A 7,867-nucleotide genomic window follows, 5' to 3' on the forward strand; every position below is an offset into this window, starting at 1 on the left:
CTGCGTGTGCCCCCACATCCCTCCTGTGGCTCCTGTTTTATGGGAGCCAAACCTTCCATGGCTGACCTCTGCTGACCTCCCAACTTACTCCCCCACCAGCCCATGCCACACCCTCTGCTCCTCAACCCCAAGGCCCTGTCCTACCACACATACACACACACACACACACACACACTGCCCTTCTCTGCCACCTCTCTGCCAGGAAGCCCTTTGATCCCTCGTCTGCCCAGCAAACTTGTGCTCATCCTTCAAACCCTCGCACAGATGTCCCTCCTCTGAAAGCCTTTCCTGCTGTCACCGCCTCTGGGGACAGCGTAGTCCTGGCTCCTTCGCGCCGCCTTCGGGTCTTGTACGCTCATCACTGGACCATGGCTGCTCGAGGCCAGTGCCCTTGCCTGACTCACATGGTACCTCCTGTGCCGAGTCAGTGCTCACGGAGGGGTAGGAACTGACCAGAGCCCAGGAAGCTTTGCAGAGAACGTCCTCTCCCCGACTTCCCTAACTCTTAGACTCCCCGTCCCTTTACTCTCCGGCATTCAAACTTCCAAATGGCCTGCGTAAGTGTCCCAGAGCCAGGCAAAAAGCCCCCTGAGTAACCTGCTCCCTGCAGAATACATATGCATCGGTTTAGGACTGTGGGTTGGACTGAAACTTCCTGGCTTAATTCAATTTGATCCAGGTGGCTTTACTGAGCATCTACTATGTGCCGGGCACGAAGCCAGGATCTTTAGGGAGAAAGAGACATGAACTGATAGCAGTTCTTGCCCTCAAAGGACTCACAATCTAGTGAGCTTGGTTCTTATAGGTTAGGGACAGAGTGCAGAGCAGGGGCCGAGGGGGGAGTGGAGGAATTAAAACATGGGCACAGCAGAGGCAGCGGAGTGCCCTGGGGCCAGCGAGTCTGCGGCAAGTAGCTCAGCCTGCTTCAGCGGCCCCTGAAGAAGCCACTGTTTCACAGCAGCAGCATGGTGGCAGGCAGAGCAATGCTATTAGCACGCTGAGCTCAGCCACGTCCCCCAGTGTCCCCGCACAGGGACCCTGAGATGCTTCAGAGGAAGGGGCAGTGGCACTACCTCAAACCAGACCCACGGACTTAGAGCTTATACTCGGGCCTCCTGGGCCGGGGAGACCTCCTCCTGGGCTGGGCCTCTGCGTCAGGGCTGGGGGACCCACAGTGGGAGAGGGATGCCTTCTGTGCTGAGTCAGAAGGGCACAGCCCCTTTTACCCCCCAGTTCCCCCCTTCTTTCTGGATCATTCTACCTCCAGTATAAAAGCCTGGGCAGTCAAAGGCATATTGGGCACATCCCTGTGCCATAGCGGGTGTTCCCAGCCATGACCCGGGCCGGCTGGGCGAGGTGGAGTGTGTTTCTGTGCTCTGTTTACTACGGTGGGGAGGGCGACCTGCATCAGAAACAGCACCAGCACGGATGGCTAAATAAAACTGCAACATTTAAAAGGGTCACTTTCATTCACCTGCACATTCTTTTATGTAAAACCACCCGTTCCCCTCTGGCCAGGACAAATGAGGCATCATGCCTGGCGGGCACCACGGGCGCCCTCTGGAAAGTGCACACCAGACACAGCGGGGTGGCCATGTGGGACGCTGTGTGCTGTGCAACTCGCGTGGCCCGTGTCCCTGAGTCACCATGGAGGGCATTCGCCAGGCCTTACCAGAGAGCCAAGAGCCTCTCCTGCGAGGCGACCAGCAGACAGATGCCAACCCCATCCTGGGAAGTGGCGCCGAGGGCGTGGGGCAGTGGAGAGACATGGCAAGACTTGGGTTTGGGCTGCAGTCCCCACCACCTTGCTGTGCGATGGGGAGGCACCATGCCTGGTCTGCCCAGGACAGTCCTGTGATGCCCGCGTTGTTATTAGCGGGGCACCCTCACTCTTACCCCATCTGGACGATCCGCTCCATCTTTACCCGACTCTGTGACCTCGGGCAAGTCGGCCGCCTTTGTTGGGCCTCCGTTTCCTCATGGGCACAGAGTGGGCGTGGGCCCTGTCTTTGACCTTGGCACGGGTTCGGCGGTGGGGGTGTCTGATGGAACCCATCTGCCAATGCCTGCAGGAGCCCACCCCGAGCTCTCCTGTGGCTCATAGTTGGGTCGAGACACAGTGCAGTGAGGACACCCCGTGGGGGCCTCTGTGGGAGGTGTGAGGAAGGACGTGTGGGATTTGGGCTGGTGTGAGGTGATCGGGGGTGTGAGGAAGTGGGGCGCTGCTCCGGACCCGGTACTGCCTGGAAGCAGGGCTAGTTCTGTGGTGCGGCACCCGATGCATCTCCTCTCGAAGGGGAGGACCAGCCCGACCCGAAGCTGTAAGTGGCGCGGGAGCCGCGGCTCCTCCAGCCAGGACCGGGATGTGCGGTCACTGCTGTGGCTGTGACGACGCTCATGCTGCCTGTGCTAGGCCGCAGCTGCCGAGTGGCCTTGAGCATCACGGTCCCAGAGTGGCCTTGTCTGAAGCTGACGTTCTGTGGACTTGCTCACGGTCAGCAGAGCAGCAAGGCCTCTCCGGGGGCCGGCTCCTGGCGGCCAGGCTGCTCCTCCGGCCTCTCTGCTGGGCACGTCCTCCTCGGGCGGCTGGTGACTGTGAGGAGGCGGGGAGTCAACTGTGCTGTGCATTTTAATTTGAGAAGACGGGTCAGCAGCTTTTGAAAGCTTGAAGAGCAGGGGTGCAGGGGGCTCTGCTCCGCTCTCCTCTGACCGTCTCAAGCTCTGAGGCCCATGTATTCCGCCTGAGATCGCACCCCTGTGCCTGCTCCCTTGGCCTTGCTGCCTTCCAGTCCCTCTAGCTGGCGGGTTAACAGGGGTGAGGGGGGTGGGGGAAGGCAGTCTCAGTGAACCCCGGTTTCCAACTTTCAGCCCCAGGCTCCAGGTCTGTGTACCATGGCAGGAATTCCTGCTCTCTTCACCCTCCTGTGAGGTCAGAGGGACTTTGGAAGTTTCCACTCTGGGAGGAAAAGGCCCTGGAGACATGGAGGGGTGGCCCCTGCCCTTAACTGGGCAAGAGAGTGGTCCTGGGGCGGGAGCTTGGGTTCCCGCCGACTGCTTGCCACGGCCTTGGGCATGCCACAGCCCTCCTCGACCTGTCACTGTCCCTATTCCCTGTGATTAGGTGGAGGTGGACGAGATTCCACTTCTCCTCCCGGCTGATGCATGGTGCCAGGCAGCCTGGGCAACAGGACGGAGCTCTAGGTTTCTGTAAAAGGAGGACTTGGTAACACTGGGAGCTGCCCAAAGAGCATTATGGTTAAGAGAGAGAGAGAGAGAGAGAGAGAGAGAGAGAGAGAGAGAGCTCACACAGGAAAAGGATTGCAGCCACATAAAAGGTCTGTGACCCCATAAAAGAAACAAAAGAGCCCTGGCCAGATGGCTTAGTTGGTTGGAGCCTCGTTCCAGACACCAAAAGGTTGCTGGTTCAATCCCCAGTCAGGGCATGCACAGGAGGCAACCGATGTTTCTCTCTCTCTCTCCTCCAATTTTTCTTTCTCTAAAATCAGTAAGAAAACATATCCTTGGGTAGGAATTAAAACAAACAAACAAAAAAACAAAAAACCAAATGAAAATATGGTCAACCTCAGAAATAATCAAAGGAATGCAAATTAAAACCAGAAACCAGGTTTCACCCATGGCACTGGCCACACTTTATAAAGATGACAGTAACAGGTGGCAGAATGGGGAGGAGCAGGGCTCTGTCTTACATTGCTTTTGGGAACAGAAGTGATCCACGTGTTGGGGGGTAATAGGGCAGCGTGCGGTTAGTGCCCCCACGTGTAGAAACTTCTCCAAGGAAACAGTCATCCAAGATGCACCTCCAGAAGGCGTTTACTGTGGCCTTGTTCACGATGGGTCAACCACAGGGATAATCCAAACAGCCAGCAACAGGAGATGGGCTAACGAAGCCCCTGCTATGCCAGGGAACAGTGCACGGCCATTAAAATGATGACTCTCCTCATTTCTTGATGTGGGAAGACGTTTATGATATGCAATTAATACAAAGAGAGATTATAAAGTAGGATGCAGCAAACACTATTAACTCCCTCATTCCTTGATGATGACGTGCCCACTCCCAGGTCGTAAATTAGGATTGGCCTGAAGCCAGTCACCCCAACCCTGCTCGCCGTGGCCAGTCTGGCCAGTGAGACCTGAAGAGAAATTTGTTGGGGTGACTTCTCAAGAAAAAAGCAGAAGTGATTAGTTTTGTTGGCCTTGCATACAGACTCGGTGGCTGCAGCTGTCTTGGAACCTTGAGGAAAATGCCAAGAGTTTCGCACAGATTTGGGGCCTGTGAACTCATGAACCAGTCAGCAAACACTGGTCTTCTAGCTCCGTGAGAAAGTTTAGCCCCTGTTTGTTTAAGCGACTCCCAGCCGATAGAGAATATGATTCCATGCGTAGATATAAATACAAAAATGTACAGAGATAGCTCTGGGTGATGGGATTCTTCTTCATGAAATTCCTACATGTAAATAATAATCAGAAAATAACTTATTTACATTCAGAAAATAAAAATGATTCTGCTTCTATTTTTTTTTTTAATAAGCAAAATATTGGGCTCCAGGAAGTAGCTCCCTGCACTCAGGGAGCCTGAGGGAAGCCGTTGGCCAGCTGTGGGCAGGCGGGGCACAGACTCAGACAGTGACAGAGGCTGGGCTTGACCTACCCGGGTCCCCTCCAAACACTGTGATTCCAGCTGAGGAAGGGGCGGCAGACATCCCAGGGAAACTCGGAAACTCGAGGCTTTGCTAGAAGAGGTGGACCACGCGAAGTCCCAGGAGCCGCCGCGAGGGGCTGGGGCTCCCCCTCCACAGTCCTCTCCCTCCCACCCACTCCCACAGCCCGAAGGCTCTGTCTCTCCCTCTGGGCTTTGAGGCTGGACCCCTTGACCTTGGCATGCCCCTCTGCTCCCAGTTCAACCCCTGACCTTGGCATGCCCCTCCGCTCCCAGGACAACCCCTGACCTTGGCACGCCCCTCCGCTCCCAGGACAACCCCTGACCTTGGCATGCCCCTCCGCTCCCAGGACAACCCCTGACCTTGGCATGCCCCTCCGCTCCCAGGACAACCCCTGACCTTGGCATGCCCCTCCGCTCCCAGGACAACCCCTGACCTTGGCATGCCCCTCCGCCAGCTCCCAGACCCCTGACCTTGGCATGCCCCTCCGCTCCCAGGACAACCCCTGACCTTGGCATGCCCCTCTGCTCCCAGGATGCGTGGGGCCTCACACCCTGAGGTCAGGCCTCCCGGCCAGTGCCTTCAGCTGCCCTGCCAGGCTGGTTCTCAGGGCGGATGACCAGATGACCAGAGGAAGGGCTGCGTGCGTGCGTCAGGATGATCTGGGGGGGCGGGCCTGAGGCCCCAGGACAGCGGGCAGCTGTAGGGTCTGCAGGTGGCGCTGACGGTTGGGCAGCACCTGTATTGGCCGTAAACACAGGTTTATAACAAGGAACGCTGCCATCTCTTCTCACAACAAACCCGGGATTATCTCCGTGAAAGTGACCCTGGGGAAGCCGAGGAGAGGGAAGAAGGCGGCAGGGAACGGAGGGGCAATGACTCCAGGACGGTGCTGACTCTCACCAGGCAGCGGCCCCGCCCCGCGCTGAGGGGACACAGGCTGTCACAGCCAGAATCCTCCCGGGTGCCGGGAGCCGTTCTTAGCCACTGGCACGTTAGCTGATCTGATGTTCGCCGGTGGCAGTGCCACCAGACAGGACCAGAGAAGCATGCCCCGGGAGGAGCAGGCAGAGGCGGCACCAGGACAGGACCCCTTAAGGGGCGGGGAGCCTGGGCATCACCGTGGTTCACGTCAGCACTCAATCCCGTGAGGGGATCAGCTATGTCACCCCTTCCTGTGCCTTTAGAGCAGGGAGGCCGGTCTGGGCAGCTTGCTGTCCCCAGTGACTAGTTTCTTGTCTCTCTCCCTTTCCTGCCTCCTCTTCCCTTGGGCCTCCTTCTCTCTGAATGATGATGCCCAAGCCATCTGCCTGAGCCTCGGTTTTCCCATCGAAATGACAGGTGCCAGTCAATGCCGCCCACCCCCTCCCAGGAGCACCTTTGCTCTTCCCTGCCTGGGTTAGGGGTCCAGACCCTGCCCTTATTCTTTTTTATTTTTATTGGTTTCAGAGAGGAAGGGAGAGGGAGAGATAGAAACATCAATGATGAGAGCATCATTGATTGGCTGCCTCCTGCACACCCCCTACTGGGGACAGAGCCTGCAACCCAGGCATGTGCCCTTGACCAGAATCGAACCCAGGACCCTTCAGTCCGAAGGCCGACGCTCTATCCATTGAGCCAAACCACCTAGGGCAAGACCCTGCCCTTATTCTCTGTGGGCTCTACCCCTGCCTCAGCTTCCTCACCCTTACAACGGGATAGCAGCCCTGTCTGCCCACCTCACAGGGCTGGTGTGAGGCCTGGGAACGCGGTTAGGGAGGCTATGGCTGGGCTGGGTCCCAGGACTTCTGGCCCTTCTGCCAAGCTCAGATGGCTGCCTTCCCTGCACCATTAACACCCTGTCCAGGAAGTGGTGGAAATATTTCGGCCAGAGGTGAGGCCTAGCGACCCTGCAAGCTGCCAATGGCACATTCCTCCTGGTCGCCACCCACACCTGCCTGGGGCCCTGAGGCTGCTGCCGGATTCTTTCCTTGCACCCTAGACCTTGGGGCACTTCATGCAAATTGGGTGCATGCCTTTGGGATCTTTGGATCCAAGGTTCCAGCATGGGGATACCATTGGGTGTTTGTGTGGAGTGTGGCTGCCATCTGACCCCTTACGCTCCGGTCCTTCCTCTCCCTGCATGCACGAGTCACTTGTGCTCTGAGAATGTAAAGCATTTTCAGAACTGTCCTCTCATTTGGTCCCACATCTCCTTGGAAAGGCCAGAATACTGTCACCATTTTACTGATGAGGCTTAGAGAGGGGCAGGGACTTGCCCAGGGTCACACCATGGGTTCAGTGGCAGAGCTGGGATTAGAACTGTGTTCTGGATCCCAGCCCCAGGTCCTGCCTCATCTGCTGCCCAGGCCTGTCTGTCCTGGGAGTACTTCCTGGAGGAGGCGACTCGGTGGCAGGTTCCAAGGATGCGTAGGAGTTATCAGGTGAAGATGCTGGGAAGGGCACTCCAGAAGGGAATAGCATGTGAGGAGCTTGGGCCCGGTGGCCTGGTGGCTGCAGAGTGGAGTTGGGCATCGACTAGTCCAAGCAGTGCCCCATTTGCATGGGCTAAGTCTGCGGCACCCCACTTTGGACTGCACCACCACCTCCCGGGGGCTTATGAGGTGCCGATTCCTGGATTTCAGGCCAGGGGGAGGCCTCTGTGCTTCTCACAGGCCGGTTCCCCACCCCCACCCCACAGCTCTGCTGCAGGGGGTCCCCGGGCCACTCTGGGAGAAACACAGCAGGACTGAGGAGGTGGTCAGGGTGGTGGGGTTGGCGGAGGTGTGGCCTGAGCCCCAGCAGTAGCCGTAGGAGCTGGACCTTCCCCACACCCCGACGCGTAGCACTCCACCTACTTCCCTTCTCTTTTTTAACTTTTTTTTTTAACCCTCACCTGAGGATATTTTTTCCATTGCTTTTCAGTGAGAGTGGAAGGAAGGGAAGGAAGGAGGGAGGGAGAGACACATCTATAGTTGCCTCTGGAAAGTTCCCTGACTGGGGGTGGGGAACAAACTGCAACCCAGGCACGTGCCCAGGGAATCGAATCTGAGACCCTTCAGTGCCTGGGGCCGATGCCCTCACTACTGAACAATACTGGCCAGAGGGACTCCTTCCCTTTTCAGTTTTCTCCCCAACTCCAGTTACCAGCTCACATGCTGCAAACTTGACTTGTTCATATGCTTTACTGTACAGTGTGAGGGCTGGTG

This window comes from Myotis davidii, unplaced genomic scaffold (assembly GCF_000327345.1).
Source record: "Myotis davidii unplaced genomic scaffold, ASM32734v1 scaffold79, whole genome shotgun sequence".
NCBI classification, from domain to species: Eukaryota; Metazoa; Chordata; class Mammalia; order Chiroptera; family Vespertilionidae; genus Myotis; species Myotis davidii.